This window comes from Engystomops pustulosus, chromosome 9, assembly GCF_040894005.1.
Source record: "Engystomops pustulosus chromosome 9, aEngPut4.maternal, whole genome shotgun sequence".
NCBI classification, from domain to species: domain Eukaryota; kingdom Metazoa; phylum Chordata; class Amphibia; order Anura; family Leptodactylidae; genus Engystomops; species Engystomops pustulosus.
This window is the reverse complement of record NC_092419.1, coordinates 28,995,911-29,010,396: the sequence shown is the minus strand read 5'-3', so window position 1 is coordinate 29,010,396 and position 14,486 is coordinate 28,995,911. Positions and strand designations below refer to the sequence as shown.

The 14,486-nt window shown below is 41.2% G+C and overlaps 30 non-coding genes across 30 annotated transcripts; 15 read left to right on the top strand and 15 right to left on the bottom strand.

Annotated features, from left to right (window-relative positions):
* Positions 1-421: 421 nt before the first annotated feature.
* TRNAR-UCG (transfer RNA arginine (anticodon UCG)) lies at positions 422-494 on the bottom strand. Its single transcript has one exon. It is a non-coding gene; the product is annotated as a tRNA-Arg (tRNA).
* Positions 495-726: 232 nt separating this feature from the next.
* On the top strand, positions 727-836 carry TRNAL-CAA (transfer RNA leucine (anticodon CAA)). Its single transcript has 2 exons — positions 727-764; positions 791-836. It is a non-coding gene; the product is annotated as a tRNA-Leu (tRNA).
* A 109-nt stretch (positions 837-945) lies between these two features.
* Positions 946-1,018, bottom strand: TRNAR-UCG (transfer RNA arginine (anticodon UCG)). Its single transcript has one exon. It is a non-coding gene; the product is annotated as a tRNA-Arg (tRNA).
* A 452-nt stretch (positions 1,019-1,470) lies between these two features.
* TRNAR-UCG (transfer RNA arginine (anticodon UCG)) lies at positions 1,471-1,543 on the bottom strand. Its single transcript has one exon. It is a non-coding gene; the product is annotated as a tRNA-Arg (tRNA).
* Positions 1,544-2,520: 977 nt separating this feature from the next.
* TRNAR-UCG (transfer RNA arginine (anticodon UCG)) lies at positions 2,521-2,593 on the bottom strand. Its single transcript has one exon. It is a non-coding gene; the product is annotated as a tRNA-Arg (tRNA).
* A 452-nt stretch (positions 2,594-3,045) lies between these two features.
* Positions 3,046-3,118, bottom strand: TRNAR-UCG (transfer RNA arginine (anticodon UCG)). Its single transcript has one exon. It is a non-coding gene; the product is annotated as a tRNA-Arg (tRNA).
* A 977-nt stretch (positions 3,119-4,095) lies between these two features.
* TRNAR-UCG (transfer RNA arginine (anticodon UCG)) lies at positions 4,096-4,168 on the bottom strand. The gene has a single exon. It is a non-coding gene; the product is annotated as a tRNA-Arg (tRNA).
* Positions 4,169-4,400: 232 nt separating this feature from the next.
* TRNAL-CAA (transfer RNA leucine (anticodon CAA)) lies at positions 4,401-4,510 on the top strand. The gene is made up of 2 exons: positions 4,401-4,438; positions 4,465-4,510. It is a non-coding gene; the product is annotated as a tRNA-Leu (tRNA).
* Positions 4,511-4,619: 109 nt separating this feature from the next.
* TRNAR-UCG (transfer RNA arginine (anticodon UCG)) lies at positions 4,620-4,692 on the bottom strand. Its single transcript has one exon. It is a non-coding gene; the product is annotated as a tRNA-Arg (tRNA).
* Positions 4,693-4,924: 232 nt separating this feature from the next.
* TRNAL-CAA (transfer RNA leucine (anticodon CAA)) lies at positions 4,925-5,034 on the top strand. The gene is made up of 2 exons: positions 4,925-4,962; positions 4,989-5,034. It is a non-coding gene; the product is annotated as a tRNA-Leu (tRNA).
* A 415-nt stretch (positions 5,035-5,449) lies between these two features.
* Positions 5,450-5,559, top strand: TRNAL-CAA (transfer RNA leucine (anticodon CAA)). The gene is made up of 2 exons: positions 5,450-5,487; positions 5,514-5,559. It is a non-coding gene; the product is annotated as a tRNA-Leu (tRNA).
* Positions 5,560-5,668: 109 nt separating this feature from the next.
* On the bottom strand, positions 5,669-5,741 carry TRNAR-UCG (transfer RNA arginine (anticodon UCG)). The gene has a single exon. It is a non-coding gene; the product is annotated as a tRNA-Arg (tRNA).
* Positions 5,742-5,973: 232 nt separating this feature from the next.
* Positions 5,974-6,083, top strand: TRNAL-CAA (transfer RNA leucine (anticodon CAA)). The gene is made up of 2 exons: positions 5,974-6,011; positions 6,038-6,083. It is a non-coding gene; the product is annotated as a tRNA-Leu (tRNA).
* A 415-nt stretch (positions 6,084-6,498) lies between these two features.
* TRNAL-CAA (transfer RNA leucine (anticodon CAA)) lies at positions 6,499-6,608 on the top strand. The gene is made up of 2 exons: positions 6,499-6,536; positions 6,563-6,608. It is a non-coding gene; the product is annotated as a tRNA-Leu (tRNA).
* A 110-nt stretch (positions 6,609-6,718) lies between these two features.
* Positions 6,719-6,791, bottom strand: TRNAR-UCG (transfer RNA arginine (anticodon UCG)). The gene has a single exon. It is a non-coding gene; the product is annotated as a tRNA-Arg (tRNA).
* Positions 6,792-7,023: 232 nt separating this feature from the next.
* On the top strand, positions 7,024-7,133 carry TRNAL-CAA (transfer RNA leucine (anticodon CAA)). Its single transcript has 2 exons — positions 7,024-7,061; positions 7,088-7,133. It is a non-coding gene; the product is annotated as a tRNA-Leu (tRNA).
* Positions 7,134-7,243: 110 nt separating this feature from the next.
* Positions 7,244-7,316, bottom strand: TRNAR-UCG (transfer RNA arginine (anticodon UCG)). Its single transcript has one exon. It is a non-coding gene; the product is annotated as a tRNA-Arg (tRNA).
* Positions 7,317-7,548: 232 nt separating this feature from the next.
* TRNAL-CAA (transfer RNA leucine (anticodon CAA)) lies at positions 7,549-7,658 on the top strand. Its single transcript has 2 exons — positions 7,549-7,586; positions 7,613-7,658. It is a non-coding gene; the product is annotated as a tRNA-Leu (tRNA).
* Positions 7,659-8,072: 414 nt separating this feature from the next.
* On the top strand, positions 8,073-8,182 carry TRNAL-CAA (transfer RNA leucine (anticodon CAA)). Its single transcript has 2 exons — positions 8,073-8,110; positions 8,137-8,182. It is a non-coding gene; the product is annotated as a tRNA-Leu (tRNA).
* A 110-nt stretch (positions 8,183-8,292) lies between these two features.
* TRNAR-UCG (transfer RNA arginine (anticodon UCG)) lies at positions 8,293-8,365 on the bottom strand. Its single transcript has one exon. It is a non-coding gene; the product is annotated as a tRNA-Arg (tRNA).
* Positions 8,366-8,597: 232 nt separating this feature from the next.
* Positions 8,598-8,707, top strand: TRNAL-CAA (transfer RNA leucine (anticodon CAA)). Its single transcript has 2 exons — positions 8,598-8,635; positions 8,662-8,707. It is a non-coding gene; the product is annotated as a tRNA-Leu (tRNA).
* Positions 8,708-9,121: 414 nt separating this feature from the next.
* Positions 9,122-9,231, top strand: TRNAL-CAA (transfer RNA leucine (anticodon CAA)). Its single transcript has 2 exons — positions 9,122-9,159; positions 9,186-9,231. It is a non-coding gene; the product is annotated as a tRNA-Leu (tRNA).
* Positions 9,232-9,646: 415 nt separating this feature from the next.
* On the top strand, positions 9,647-9,756 carry TRNAL-CAA (transfer RNA leucine (anticodon CAA)). The gene is made up of 2 exons: positions 9,647-9,684; positions 9,711-9,756. It is a non-coding gene; the product is annotated as a tRNA-Leu (tRNA).
* Positions 9,757-10,171: 415 nt separating this feature from the next.
* TRNAL-CAA (transfer RNA leucine (anticodon CAA)) lies at positions 10,172-10,281 on the top strand. The gene is made up of 2 exons: positions 10,172-10,209; positions 10,236-10,281. It is a non-coding gene; the product is annotated as a tRNA-Leu (tRNA).
* Positions 10,282-10,391: 110 nt separating this feature from the next.
* Positions 10,392-10,464, bottom strand: TRNAR-UCG (transfer RNA arginine (anticodon UCG)). Its single transcript has one exon. It is a non-coding gene; the product is annotated as a tRNA-Arg (tRNA).
* A 452-nt stretch (positions 10,465-10,916) lies between these two features.
* Positions 10,917-10,989, bottom strand: TRNAR-UCG (transfer RNA arginine (anticodon UCG)). The gene has a single exon. It is a non-coding gene; the product is annotated as a tRNA-Arg (tRNA).
* Positions 10,990-11,966: 977 nt separating this feature from the next.
* Positions 11,967-12,039, bottom strand: TRNAR-UCG (transfer RNA arginine (anticodon UCG)). Its single transcript has one exon. It is a non-coding gene; the product is annotated as a tRNA-Arg (tRNA).
* Positions 12,040-13,011: 972 nt separating this feature from the next.
* On the bottom strand, positions 13,012-13,084 carry TRNAR-UCG (transfer RNA arginine (anticodon UCG)). Its single transcript has one exon. It is a non-coding gene; the product is annotated as a tRNA-Arg (tRNA).
* A 231-nt stretch (positions 13,085-13,315) lies between these two features.
* Positions 13,316-13,425, top strand: TRNAL-CAA (transfer RNA leucine (anticodon CAA)). Its single transcript has 2 exons — positions 13,316-13,353; positions 13,380-13,425. It is a non-coding gene; the product is annotated as a tRNA-Leu (tRNA).
* A 416-nt stretch (positions 13,426-13,841) lies between these two features.
* Positions 13,842-13,959, top strand: TRNAL-CAA (transfer RNA leucine (anticodon CAA)). Its single transcript has 2 exons — positions 13,842-13,887; positions 13,914-13,959. It is a non-coding gene; the product is annotated as a tRNA-Leu (tRNA).
* Positions 13,960-14,486: the final 527 nt, after the last annotated feature.

Here is a 14,486-nt window from a genome sequence, read left to right as displayed (position 1 = left end):
AATAGGAAATACTGTTGTGTCTTTGGTTTCATTTGAGGTAAAAGACAAAACAAAACTTTCTTTCTAGTATACATCAACAAATACAGTAGACCTACATGACATTCCAGATTTCTCTGTAATTTTTTCACATATTGCACATAACGCCTGACCATACGGTAAACCACACGGCTAAGGAATGGACTAAAATGTCTTTGCCAGTATGTCAGAATGGCCGAGTGGTCTAAGGCGCCAGACTCATGAGCAAATTCTTCCCCCAAAATGGGTGTTCTGGTCTCCAAATGGAGGCATGGGTTCAAATCCCACTTCTGACAGCAAGTTTTTGGCAAAGCAAGCTTTCTTACATGAGTCAATGTAAACGCTAACTAATACTCGTGTAATCAAATTCAAAAGATAGCACTTAGACAGCTCTCTATTAACTCATCGACCACGAAGGGACTCGAACCCTCAATCTTCTGATCCGAAGTCAGACGCCTTATCCATTAGGCCACGCGGTCCTTACAGTATGTTCTGTGGACTTTACGTTGAAACAGGAAATACTGTTGTGTCTTTGGTTTCATTTGAGGTAAAAGACAAAACAAAACTTTCTTTCTAGTATACATCAACAAATACAGTAGACCTACATGACATTCCAGATTTCTCTGTAATTTTTTCACATATTGCACATAACGCCTGACCATACGGTAAACCACACGGCTAAGGAATGAACTAAAATGTCTTTGCCAGTATGTCAGAATGGCCGAGTGGTCTAAGGCGCCAGACTCAAGAGCAAATTCTTCCCCCAACATGGGTGTTCTGTTCTCCAAATGGAGGCGTGGGTTCAAATCCCACTTCTGACAGATAGTTTTTGGCAAAGCAAGCTTTCTTACATGACTCAATGTAAACGCTAACTAATACTCGTTTAATCAAAGTAAAAAGTAGCACTTAGACAGCGTTCTATTAACTCATCGACCACGAAGGGACTCAAACCCTCAATCTTCTGATTCGAAGTCAGACGCCTTATCCATTAGGCCACGCGGTCCTGATGGTAGGCTCTGTGGACTTTACGTTGAAACAGGAAATACTATTGTGTCTTTGGTTTCATTTGAGGTAAAAGACAAAACAAAAATTTCTTTCTAGAATACATCAACAAATACAGTAGACCGACATGACATTCCAGATTTCGCTGTAATTTTTTCACATATTGCATATAACGCCTGACCATACGGTAAACCACACGGCTAAGGAATGGACTAAAATGTCTTTGCCAGTATGTCAGAATGGCCGAGTGGTCTAAGGCGCCAGACTCAAGAGCAAATTCTTCCCCCAACATGGGTGTTCTGGTCTCCAAAAGGAGGCGTGGGTTCAAATCCGACTTCTGACAGCTAATTTTTGGCAAAGCAAGCTTTCTTACATGAGTCAATGTAAACGCTAACTTATATTCGTTTAATCAAATTCAAAAGATAACACTTAGACAGCGCTCTATTAACTCATCGACCACGAAGGGACTCGAACCCTCAATCTTCTGATTCGAAGTCAGACGCCTTATCCATTAGGCCACGCGGTCCTTACAGTATGTTTTGTGGACTTTACGTTGAAACAGGAAATACTATTGTGTCTTTGGTTTCATTTGAGGTAAAAGACAAAACAAAACTTTCTTTCTAGTATACATCAACATATACAGTAGACCTACATGACATTCCAGATTTCGCTGTCATTTTTTCACATATTGCACATAACGCCTGACTATACGGTAAACCACACGGCTAAGGAATGGACTAAAATGTCTTTGCCAGTATGTCAGAATGGCCGAGTGGTCTAAAGCGAAAGACTCAAGAGCAAATTCTTCCCCCAACATGGGTGTTCTGGTCTCCAAATGGAGGCATGGGTTCAAATCCCACTTCTGACAGATAGTTTTTGGCAAAGCAAGCTTTCTTACATGAGTCTATTTGAACGCTAATTTATACTCGTTTAATCAAAGTAAAAAGATAGCACTTAGACAACACTCTATTAACTCTTCGACCACGAAGGGACTCGAACCCTCAATCTTCTGATTCGAAGTCAGACGCCTTATCCATTAGGCCAAGCGGTCCTAACTGTATGTGCTGTGGACTTTACGTTGAAACAGGAAATACTGTTGTGTCTTTGGTTTCATTTGAGGTAAAAGACAAAACAAAACTTTCTTTCTAGTATACATCAACAAATACAGTAGACCTACATGACATTCCAGATTTCTCTGTAATTTTTTCACATATTGCACATAACGCCTGACCATACGGTAAACCACACGGCTAAGGAATGGACTAAAATGTCTTTGCCAGTATGTCAGAATGGCCGAGTGGTCTAAGGCGCCAGACTCAAGAGCAAATTCTTCCCCCAACATGGGTGTTCTGGTCTCCAAATGGAGGTGTAGGTTCAAATCCCACTTCTGACAGATAGTTTTTGGCAAAGCAAGCTTTCTTACATGAGTTAATGTAAACGCTAACTTATACTCGTTTAATCAAAGTAAAAAGATAGAACTTATACAACACTCTATTAACTCATCGACCACAAAGGGACTCGAACCCTCAATCTTCTGATCCGAAGTCAGACGCCTTATCCATTAGGCCACGCGGTCCTTACAGTATGTTCTGTGGACTTTACGTTGAAACAGGAAATACTATTGTGTCTTTGGTTTCATTTGAGGTAAAAGACAAAACAAAACTTTCTTTCTAGTATACATCAACATATACAGTAGACCTACATGACATTCCAGATTTCGCTGTAATTTTTTAACATATTGCACATAACGCCTGACTATACGGTAAACCACACGGCTAAGGAATGGACTAAAATGTCTTTGCCAGTATGTCAGAATGACCGAGTGGTCTAAGGCGCCAGACTCAAGAGCAAATTCTTCCCCCAACATGGGTGTTCTGGTCTCCAAATGGAGGTGTGGGTTCAAATCCCACTTCTGACAGCAAGTTTTTGGCAAAGCAAGCTTTCTTACATGAGTCAATGTGAACGCTAACTTATACTCGTGTAATCAAATTCAAAAGATAGCACTTAGACAGCGCTCTATTAACTCATCGACCACGAAGGGACTCGAACCCTCAATCTTCTGATCCGAAGTCAGACGCCTTATCCATTAGGCCACGCGGTCCTTACAGTATGTTCTGTGGACTTTACGTTGAAACAGGAAATACTGTTGTGTCTTTGGTTTCATTTGAGGTAAAAGACAAAACAAAACTTTCTTTCTAGTATACATCAACAAATACAGTAGACCTACATGACATTCCAGATTTCTCTGTAATTTTTTCACATATTGCACATAACGCCTGACCATACGGTAAACCACACGGCTAAGGAATGAACTAAAATGTCTTTGCCAGTATGTCAGAATGGCCGAGTGGTCTAAGGCGCCACACTCAAGAGCAAATTCTTCCCCCAACATGGGTGTTCTGGTCTCCAAATGGAGGCGTGGGTTCAAATCCCACTTCTGACAGATAGTTTTTGGCAAAGCAAGCTTTCTTACATGAGTCAATGTAAACGCTAACTTATACTCGTTTAATCAAAGTAAAAAGATAGCACTTAGACAACACTCTATTAACTCATCGACCACGAAGGGACTCGAACCTTCAATCTTCTGCCCCGAAGTCAGACGCCTTATCCATTAGGCCACGCGGTCCTGATGGTAGGCTCTGTGGACTTTACGTTGAAATAGGAAATACTGTTGTGTCTTTGGTTTCATTTGAGGTAAAAGACAAAACAAAACTTTCTTTCTAGTATACATCAACAAATACAGTAGACCTACATGACATTCCAGATTTCTCTGTAATTTTTTCACATATTGCACATAACGCCTGACCATACGGTAAACCACACGGCTAAGGAATGGACTAAAATGTCTTTGCCAGTATGTCAGAATGGCCGAGTGGTCTAAGGCGCCAGACTCATGAGCAAATTCTTCCCCCAAAATGGGTGTTCTGGTCTCCAAATGGAGGCATGGGTTCAAATCCCACTTCTGACAGCAAGTTTTTGGCAAAGCAAGCTTTCTTACATGAGTCAATGTAAACGCTAACTAATACTCGTGTAATCAAATTCAAAAGATAGCACTTAGACAGCTCTCTATTAACTCATCGACCACGAAGGGACTCGAACCCTCAATCTTCTGATCCGAAGTCAGACGCCTTATCCATTAGGCCACGCGGTCCTTACAGTATGTTCTGTGGACTTTACGTTGAAACAGGAAATACTGTTGTGTCTTTGGTTTCATTTGAGGTAAAAGACAAAACAAAACTTTCTTTCTAGTATACATCAACAAATACAGTAGACCTACATGACATTCCAGATTTCTCTGTAATTTTTTCACATATTGCACATAACGCCTGACCATACGGTAAACCACACGGCTAAGGAATGAACTAAAATGTCTTTGCCAGTATGTCAGAATGGCCGAGTGGTCTAAGGCGCCAGACTCAAGAGCAAATTCTTCCCCCAACATGGGTGTTCTGTTCTCCAAATGGAGGCGTGGGTTCAAATCCCACTTCTGACAGATAGTTTTTGGCAAAGCAAGCTTTCTTACATGACTCAATGTAAACGCTAACTAATACTCGTTTAATCAAAGTAAAAAGTAGCACTTAGACAAGACTCTATTAACTCATCGACCACGAAGGGACTCGAACCCTCAATCTTCTGATCCGAAGTCAGACGCCTTATCCATTAGGCCACGCGGTCCTTACAGTATGCACTATGGACTTTACGTTTAAACAGGAAATACTGTTGTGTCTTTGGTTTCATTTGAGGTAAAAGACAAAAAAAAACTTTCTTTCTAGTATACATCAACAAATACAGTAGACCTACATGACATTCCAGATTTCTCTGTAATTTTTTCACATATTGCACATAACGCCTGACCATACGGTAAACCACACGGCTAAGGAATGGACTAAAATGTCTTTGCCAGTATGTCAGAATGGCCGAGTGGTCTAAGGCGCCAGACTCAAGAGCAAATTCTTCCCCCAACATGGGTGTTCTGGTCTCCAAATGGAGGCGTGGGTTCAAATCCCACTTCTGACAGCAAGTTTTTGGCAAAGCAAGCTTTCTTACATGAGGCAATATTAACGCTAACTTATACTCGTGTAATCAAATTCAAAAGATCGCACTTAGACAGCGCTCTATTAACTCATCGACCACGAAGGGACTCGAACCCTCAATCTTCTGATCCGAAGTCAGACGCCTAATCCATTATGCCACGCGGTTCTTACAGTATGTTCTGTGGACTTTACGTTGAAACAGGAAATACTGTAGTGTCTTTGGTTTCATTTGAGGTAAAAGACAAAACAAAACTTTCTTTCTAGTATACATCAACAAATACAGTAGACCTACATGACATTCCAGATTTCTCTGTAATTTTTTCACATATTGCACATAACGCCTGACCATACGGTAAACCACACGGCTAAGGAATGAACTAAAATGTCTTTGCCAGTATGTCAGAATGGCCGAGTGGTCTAAGGCGCCAGACTCAAGAGCAAATTCTTCCCCCAACATGGGTGTTCTGTTCTCCAAATGGAGGCGTGGGTTCAAATCCCACTTCTGACAGATAGTTTTTGGCAAAGCAAGCTTTCTTACATGACTCAATGTAAACGCTAACTAATACTCGTTTAATCAAAGTAAAAAGTAGCACTTAGACAAGACTCTATTAACTCATCGACCACGAAGGGACTCGAACCCTCAATCTTCTGATCCGAAGTCAGACGCCTTATCCATTAGGCCACGCGGTCCTTACAGTATGCACTATGGACTTTACGTTTAAACAGGAAATACTGTTGTGTCTTTGGTTTCATTTGAGGTAAAAGACAAAAAAAAACTTTCTTTCTAGTATACATCAACAAATACAGTAGACCTACATGACATTCCAGATTTCTCTGTAATTTTTTCACATATTGCACATAACGCCTGACCATACGGTAAACCACACGGCTAAGGAATGGACTAAAATGTCTTTGCCAGTATGTCAGAATGGCCGAGTGGTCTAAGGCGCCAGACTCAAGAGCAAATTCTTCCCCCAACATGGGTGTTCTGGTCTCCAAATGGAGGCGTGGGTTCAAATCCCACTTCTGACAGCAAGTTTTTGGCAAAGCAAGCTTTCTTACATGAGGCAATATTAACGCTAACTTATACTCGTGTAATCAAATTCAAAAGATCGCACTTAGACAGCGCTCTATTAACTCATCGACCACGAAGGGACTCGAACCCTCAATCTTCTGATCCGAAGTCAGACGCCTAATCCATTATGCCACGCGGTTCTTACAGTATGTTCTGTGGACTTTACGTTGAAACAGGAAATACTGTAGTGTCTTTGGTTTCATTTGAGGTAAAAGACAAAACAAAACTTTCTTTCTAGTATACATCAACAAATACAGTAGACCTACATGACATTCCAGATTTCTCTGTAATTTTTTCACATATTGCACATAACGCCTGACCATACGGTAAACCACACGGCTAAGGAATGGACTAAAATGTCTTTGCCAGTATGTCAGAATGGCCGAGTGGTCTAAGGCGCCAGACTCAAGAGCAAATTCTTCCCCCAACATGGGTGTTCTGGTCTCCAAATGGAGGCGTGGGTTCAAATCCCACTTCTGACAGCAAGTTTTTGGCAAAGCAAGCTTTCTTACATGAGTCAATGTAAACGCTAACTAATACTCGTGTAATCAAATTCAAAAGATAGCACTTAGACAGCTCTCTATTAACTCATCGACCACGAAGGGACTCGAACCCTCAATCTTCTGATCCGAAGTCAGACGCCTTATCCATTAGGCCACGCGGTCCTGATGGTAGGCTCTGTGGACTTTACGTTGAAACAGGAAATACTGTTGTGTCTTTGGTTTCATTTGAGGTAAAAGACAAAACAAAACTTTCTTTCTAGTATACATCAACAAATACAGTAGACTTACATGACATTCCAGATTTCTCTGTAATTTTTTCACATATTGCACATAACGCCTGACCATACGGTAAACCACACGGCTAAGGAATGGACTAAAATGTCTTTGCCAGTATGTCAGAATGGCCGAGTGGTCTAAGGCGCCAGACTCAAGAGCAAATTCTTCCCCCAACATGGGTGTTCTGGTCTCCAAATGGAGGCGTGGGTTCAAATCCCACTTCTGACAGCAAGTTTTTGGCAAAGCAAGCTTTCTTACATGACTCAATGTAAACGCTAACTAATACTCGTGTAATCAAAATCAAAAGATAGCACTTAGACAGCTCTCTATTAACTCATCGACCACGAAGGGACTCGAACCCTCAATCTTCTGATCCGAAGTCAGACGCCTTATCCATTAGGCCACGCGGTCCTGATGGTAGGCTCTGTGTACTTTACGTCGAAACAGGAAATACTGTTGTGTCTTTGGTTTCATTTGAGGTAAAAGACAAAACAAAACTTTCTTTCTAGTATACATCAACAAATACAGTAGACCTACATGACATTCCAGATTTCTCTGTAATTTTTTCACATATTGCACATAACGCCTGACCATACGGTAAACCACACGGCTAAGGAATGGACTAAAATGGCTTTGCCAGTATGTCAGAATGGCCGAGTGGTCTAAGGCGCCAGACTCAAGAGCAAATTCTTCCCCCAACATGGGTGTTCTGGTCTCCAAATGGAGGCGTGGGTTCAAATCCCACTTCTGACAGATAGCTTTTGGCAAAGCAAGCTTTCTTACATGACTCAATGTAAACGCTAATTAATACTCGTTTAATCAAAGTAAAAAGTAGCACTTGGACAACACTCTATTAACTCATCGACCACGAAGTGACTCGAACTCTCAATGTTCTGATCCGAAGTCAGACGCCTTATCCATTAGGCCACGCGGTCCTTACAGTATGCACTATGGACTTTACGTTTAAACAGGAAATACTGTTGTGTCTTTGGTTTCATTTGAGGTAAAAGACAAAACAAAACTTTCTTTCTAGTATACATCAACAAATACAGTAGACCTACATGACATTCCAGATTTCTCTGTAATTTTTTCACATATTGCACATAACGCCTGACCATACGGTAACCCACACGGCTAAGGAATGGACTAAAATGTCTTTGCCAGTATGTCAGAATGGCCGAGTGGTCTAAGGCGCCAGACTCAAGAGCAAATTCTTCCCCCAACATGGGTGTTCTGGTCTCCAAATGGAGGCGTGGGTTCAAATCCCACTTCTGACAGCAAGTTTTTGGCAAAGCAAGCTTTCTTACATGAGTCAATGTAAACGCTAACTAATACTCGTGTAATCAAATTCAAAAGATAGCACTTAGACAGCTCTCTTTTAACTCATCGACCACGAAGGGACTCGAACCCTCAATCTTCTGATCCGAAGTCAGACGCCTTATCCATTAGGCCACGCGGTCCTGATGGTAGGCTCTGTGGACTTTACGTCGAAACAGGAAATACTGTTGTGTCTTTGGTTTCATTTGAGGTAAAAGACAAAACAAAACTTTCTTTCTAGTATACATCAACAAATACAGTAGACCTACATGACATTCCAGATTTCTCTGTAATTTTTTCACATATTGCACATAACGCCTGACCATACGGTAAACCACACGGCTAAGGAATGGACTAAAATGGCTTTGCCAGTATGTCAGAATGGCCGAGTGGTCTAAGGCGCCAGACTCAAGAGCAAATTCTTCCCCCAACATGGGTGTTCTGGTCTCCAAATGGAGGCGTGGGTTCAAATCCCACTTCTGACAGATAGCTTTTGGCAAAGCAAGCTTTCTTACATGACTCAATGTAAACGCTAATTAATACTCGTTTAATCAAAGTAAAAAGTAGCACTTGGACAACACTCTATTAACTCATCGACCACGAAGTGACTCGAACCCTCAATGTTCTGATCCGAAGTCAGACGCCTTATCCATTAGGCCACGCGGTCCTTACAGTATGCACTATGGACTTTACGTTTAAACAGGAAATACTGTTGTGTCTTTGGTTTCATTTGAGGTAAAAGACAAAACAAAACTTTCTTTCTAGTATACATCAACAAATACAGTAGACCTACATGACATTCCAGATTTCTCTGTAATTTTTTCACATATTGCACATAACGCCTGACCATACGGTAAACCACACGGCTAAGGAATGGACTAAAATGACTTTGCCAGTATGTCAGAATGGCCGAGTGGTCTAAGGCGCCAGACTCAAGAGCAAATTCTTCCCCCAACATGGGTGTTCTGGTCTCCAAATGGAGGCGTGGGTTCAAATCCCACTTCTGACAGCAAGTTTTTGGCAAAGCAAGCTTTCTTACATGAGTCAATGTGAACGCTAACTTATACTCGTGTAATCAAATTCAAAAGATAGCACTTAGACAGCGCTCTATTAACTCATCGACCACGAAGGGACTCGAACCCTCAATCTTCTGATCCGAAGTCAGACGCCTTATCCATTAGGCCACGCGTTCCTTACAGTATGTTCTGTGGACTTTACGTTGAAACAGGAAATACTGTTGTGTCTTTGGTTTCATTTGAGGTAAAAGACAAAACAAAACTTTCTTTCTAGTATACATCAACAAATGCAGTAGACCTACATGACATTCCAGATTTCTCTGTAATTTTTTCACATATTGCACATAACGCCTGACCATACGGTAAACCACACGGCTAAGGAATGGACTAAAATGTCTTTGCCAGTATGTCAGAATGGCCGAGTGGTCTAAGGCGCCAGACTCAAGAGCAAATTCTTCCCCCAACATGGGTGTTCTGGTTTCCAAATGGAGGCGTGGGTTCAAATCCCACTTCTGACAGATAGTTTTTGGCAAAGCAAACTTTCTTACATGAGTCAATGTGAACGCTGACTTATACTTGTTTAATCAAAGTAAAAAGATAGCACTTAGACAACGCTCTATTAACTCATCGACCACGAAGGGACTCAAACCCTCAATCTTCTGATTCGAAGTCAGACGCCTTATCCATTAGGCCACGCGCTACTTACAGTATGTTTTGTGGACTTTAAATTGAAACAGGAAATACTGTTGTGTCTTTGGTTTCATTTGAGGTAAAAGACAAAACAAAACTTTCTTTCTAGTATACATCAACAAATACAGTAGACCTACATGACATTCCAGATTTCTCTGTAATTTTTTCACATATTGCACATAACGCCTGACCATACGGTAAACCACACGGCTAAGGAATGGACTAAAATGTCTTTGCCAGTATGTCAGAATGGCCGAGTGGTCTAAGGCGCCAGACTCAAGAGCAAATTCTTCCCCCAACATGGGTGTTCTGGTCTCCAAATGGAGGCGTGGGTTCAAATCCCACTTCTGACAGATAGTTTTTGGCAAAGCAAGCTTTCTTACATGAGTCAATGTAAACGCTAACTTATACTCGTTTAATCAAATTCAAAAGTTAGCACTTAGACAGCGCTCTATTAACTCATCGACCACGAAGGGACTCAAACCCTCAATCTTCTGATTCGAAGTCAGACGCCTTATCCATTAGGCCACGCGGTCCTGATGGTAGGCTCTGTGGACTTTACGTTGAAACAGGAAATACTATTGTGTCTTTGGTTTCATTTGAGGTAAAAGACAAAACAAAAATTTCTTTCTAGAATACATCAACAAATACAGTAGACCGACATGACATTCCAGATTTCGCTGTAATTTTTTCACATATTGCATATAACGCCTGACCATACGGTAAACCACACGGCTAAGGAATGGACTAAAATGTCTTTGCCAGTATGTCAGAATGGCCGAGTGGTCTAAGGCGCCAGACTCAAGAGCAAATTCTTCCCCCAACATGGGTGTTCTGGTCTCCAAAAGGAGGCGTGGGTTCAAATCCGACTTCTGACAGCTAATTTTTGGCAAAGCAAGCTTTCTTACATGAGTCAATGTAAACGCTAACTTATATTCGTTTAATCAAATTCAAAAGATAACACTTAGACAGCGCTCTATTAACTCATCGACCACGAAGGGACTCGAACCCTCAATCTTCTGATTCGAAGTCAGACGCCTTATCCATTAGGCCACGCGGTCCTTACAGTATGTTTTGTGGACTTTACGTTGAAACAGGAAATACTATTGTGTCTTTGGTTTCATTTGAGGTAAAAGACAAAACAAAACTTTCTTTCTAGTATACATCAACATATACAGTAGACCTACATGACATTCCAGATTTCGCTGTCATTTTTTCACATATTGCACATAACGCCTGACTATACGGTAAACCACACGGCTAAGGAATGGACTAAAATGTCTTTGCCAGTATGTCAGAATGGCCGAGTGGTCTAAAGCGAAAGACTCAAGAGCAAATTCTTCCCCCAACATGGGTGTTCTGGTCTCCAAATGGAGGCATGGGTTCAAATCCCACTTCTGACAGATAGTTTTTGGCAAAGCAAGCTTTCTTACATGAGTCTATTTGAACGCTAATTTATACTCGTTTAATCAAAGTAAAAAGATAGCACTTAGACAACACTCTATTAACTCTTCGACCACGAAGGGACTCGAACCCTCAATCTTCTGATTCGAAGTCAGACGCCTTATCCATTAGGCCAAGCGGTCCTAACTGTATGTGCTGTGGACTTTACGTTGAAACAGGAAATACTGTTGTGTCTTTGGTTTCATTTGAGGTAAAAGACAAAACAAAACTTTCTTTCTAGTATACATCAACAAATACAGTAGACCTACATGACATTCCAGATTTCTCTGTAATTTTTTCACATATTGCACATAACGCCTGACCATACGGTAAACCACACGGCTAAGGAATGGACTAAAATGTCTTTGCCAGTATGTCAGAATGGCCGAGTGGTCTAAGGCGCCAGACTCAAGAGCAAATTCTTCCCCCAACATGGGTGTTCTGGTCTCCAAATGGAGGTGTAGGTTCAAATCCCACTTCTGACAGATAGTTTTTGGCAAAGCAAGCTTTCTTACATGAGTTAATGTAAACGCTAACTTATACTCGTTTAATCAAAGTAAAAAGATAGAACTTATACAACACTCTATTAACTCATCGACCACAAAGGGACTCGAACCCTCAATCTTCTGATCCGAAGTCAGACGCCTTATCCATTAGGCCACGCGGTCCTTACAGTATGTTCTGTGGACTTTACGTTGAAACAGGAAATACTATTGTGTCTTTGGTTTCATTTGAGGTAAAAGACAAAACAAAACTTTCTTTCTAGTATACATCAACATATACAGTAGACCTACATGACATTCCAGATTTCGCTGTAATTTTTTAACATATTGCACATAACGCCTGACTATACGGTAAACCACACGGCTAAGGAATGGACTAAAATGTCTTTGCCAGTATGTCAGAATGACCGAGTGGTCTAAGGCGCCAGACTCAAGAGCAAATTCTTCCCCCAACATGGGTGTTCTGGTCTCCAAATGGAGGTGTGGGTTCAAATCCCACTTCTGACAGCTAGTTTTTGGCAAAGCAAGCTTTCTTACATGAGTCAATGTAAACGTTAACTTATACTCGTTTAATCAAATTCAAAAGATAGCACTTAGACAGTGCTCTATTAACTCATCGACCATGAAGGGACTCGAACCCTCAATCTTCTGTTCCGAAGTCAGACGCCTTATCCATTAGGCCATGCGGTCCTGATGGTAGGGTGTGTGGACTTTATGTTGAAACAGGAAATACTATTGTGTCTTTGGTTTCATTTGAGGTAAAAGATAAAACAAAACTTTCTTTCTAGTATACATCAACAAATACAGTAGACCTACATGACATTCCAGATTTCTCTGTAATTTTTTCACATATTGCACATAACGTCTGATCATACGGTAAACCACACGGCTAAGGAATGGACTAAAATGTCTTTTCCCGTATGTCACAATGGCCGAGTGGTCTAAGGCGCCAGACTCAAGAGCAAATTCTTCCCCCAACATGGGTGTTCTGGTCTCCAAATGGAGGAGTGGGTTTAAATCCCACTTCTGACAGCTAGTTTTTGGCAAGCTTTCTTACATGAGGCAATGTAAACACTAACTTATACTCTTTCAATCAAATTCAAAAGATATCACTTAGACAACACTCTATTCGCTCATCGACCACAAAGGGACTCGAACCCTCAAGCTTCTGATCCGAAGTCAGACGCCTTCTCCATTAGGCCACGCGGTCCTGTTGATAGGCTCTGTGGACTTTACGTTGAAACAGGAAATACTTTTGTGTCTTTGGTTTCATTTGAGGTAAAAGACAAAACAAAACTTTCTTTCTAGTATACATCAACAAATACAGTAGACCTACATGACATTCCAGATTTCTCTGTAATTTTATTAACAATGCACATAACGACTGACCATACGGTAAACCACACGGCTAAGGAATGGACTAAAATGTCTTTGCCAGTATGTCAGAATGGCCGAGTGGTCTAAAGCGCCAGACTCAAGAGCAAATTCTTCCCCCAACATGGGTGTTCTGGTCTCCAAATGGAGGCGTGGGTTCAAATCCCACTTCTGACAGATAGTTTTTGGCAAAGCAAGCTTTCTTACATGAGTCAATGTAAACGCTAACTTATACTCGTTTAATCAAATTCAAAAGTTAGCACTTTAAACAGCGCTCTATTAACTCATCGACCACGAAGGGACTCGAATCCTCAATTTCCTGATTCGAAGTCAGACGCCTTATCCATTAAGCCACGCGGTCCTGATAGTAGGCTCTGTGGACTTTACGTTGAAACAGGAAATACTATTGTGTCTTTGGTTTCATTTGAGGTAAAAGACAAAACAAAACTTTCTTTCTAGAATACATCAACAAATACAGTAGACCGACATGACATTCCAGATTTGGCTGTAATTTTTTCACATATTGCACATAACGCCTGACCATACGGTAAACCACACGGCTAAGGAATGGACTAAAATGTCTTTGCCAGTATGTCAGAATGGCCGAATGGCCGAGTGGTCTAAGGCGCCAGACTCAAGAGCAAATTCTTCCCCCAACATGGGTGTTCTGGTCTCCAAAAGGAGGCGTGGGTTCAAATCCCACTTCTGACAGCTAGTTTTTGGCAAAGCAAGCTTTCTTACATGAGTCAATGTAAATGTAACTTATACTCGTTTAATCAAATCCAAAAGAAAGCACTTAGACAGTGCTCTATTAACTCATCGACCATGAAGGGACTCGAACCCTCAATCTTCTGATCCGAAGTCAGACGCCTTCTCCATTTGGCCACGTGGTCCTGTTGATAGGCTCTGTGGACTTTACGTTGGAACAGGAAATACTTTTGTGTCTTTGGTTTCATTTGAGGTAAAAGACAAAACAAAACTTTCTTTCTAGTATACATCAACAAATACAGTAGACCGACATGACATTCCAGATTCCTCTGTAATTTTATTAAAAATTTCACATAACGCCTGATTATATGGTAAACCACACGGCTAAGGAATGGACTAAAATGTCTTTGCCAGTATGTCAGAATGACCGAGTGGTCTAAGGCGCCAGACTCAAGAGCAAATTCTTCCCCCAACATGGGTGTTCTGGTCTCCAAATGGAGGTGTGGGTTCAAATCCCACTTCTGACAGCT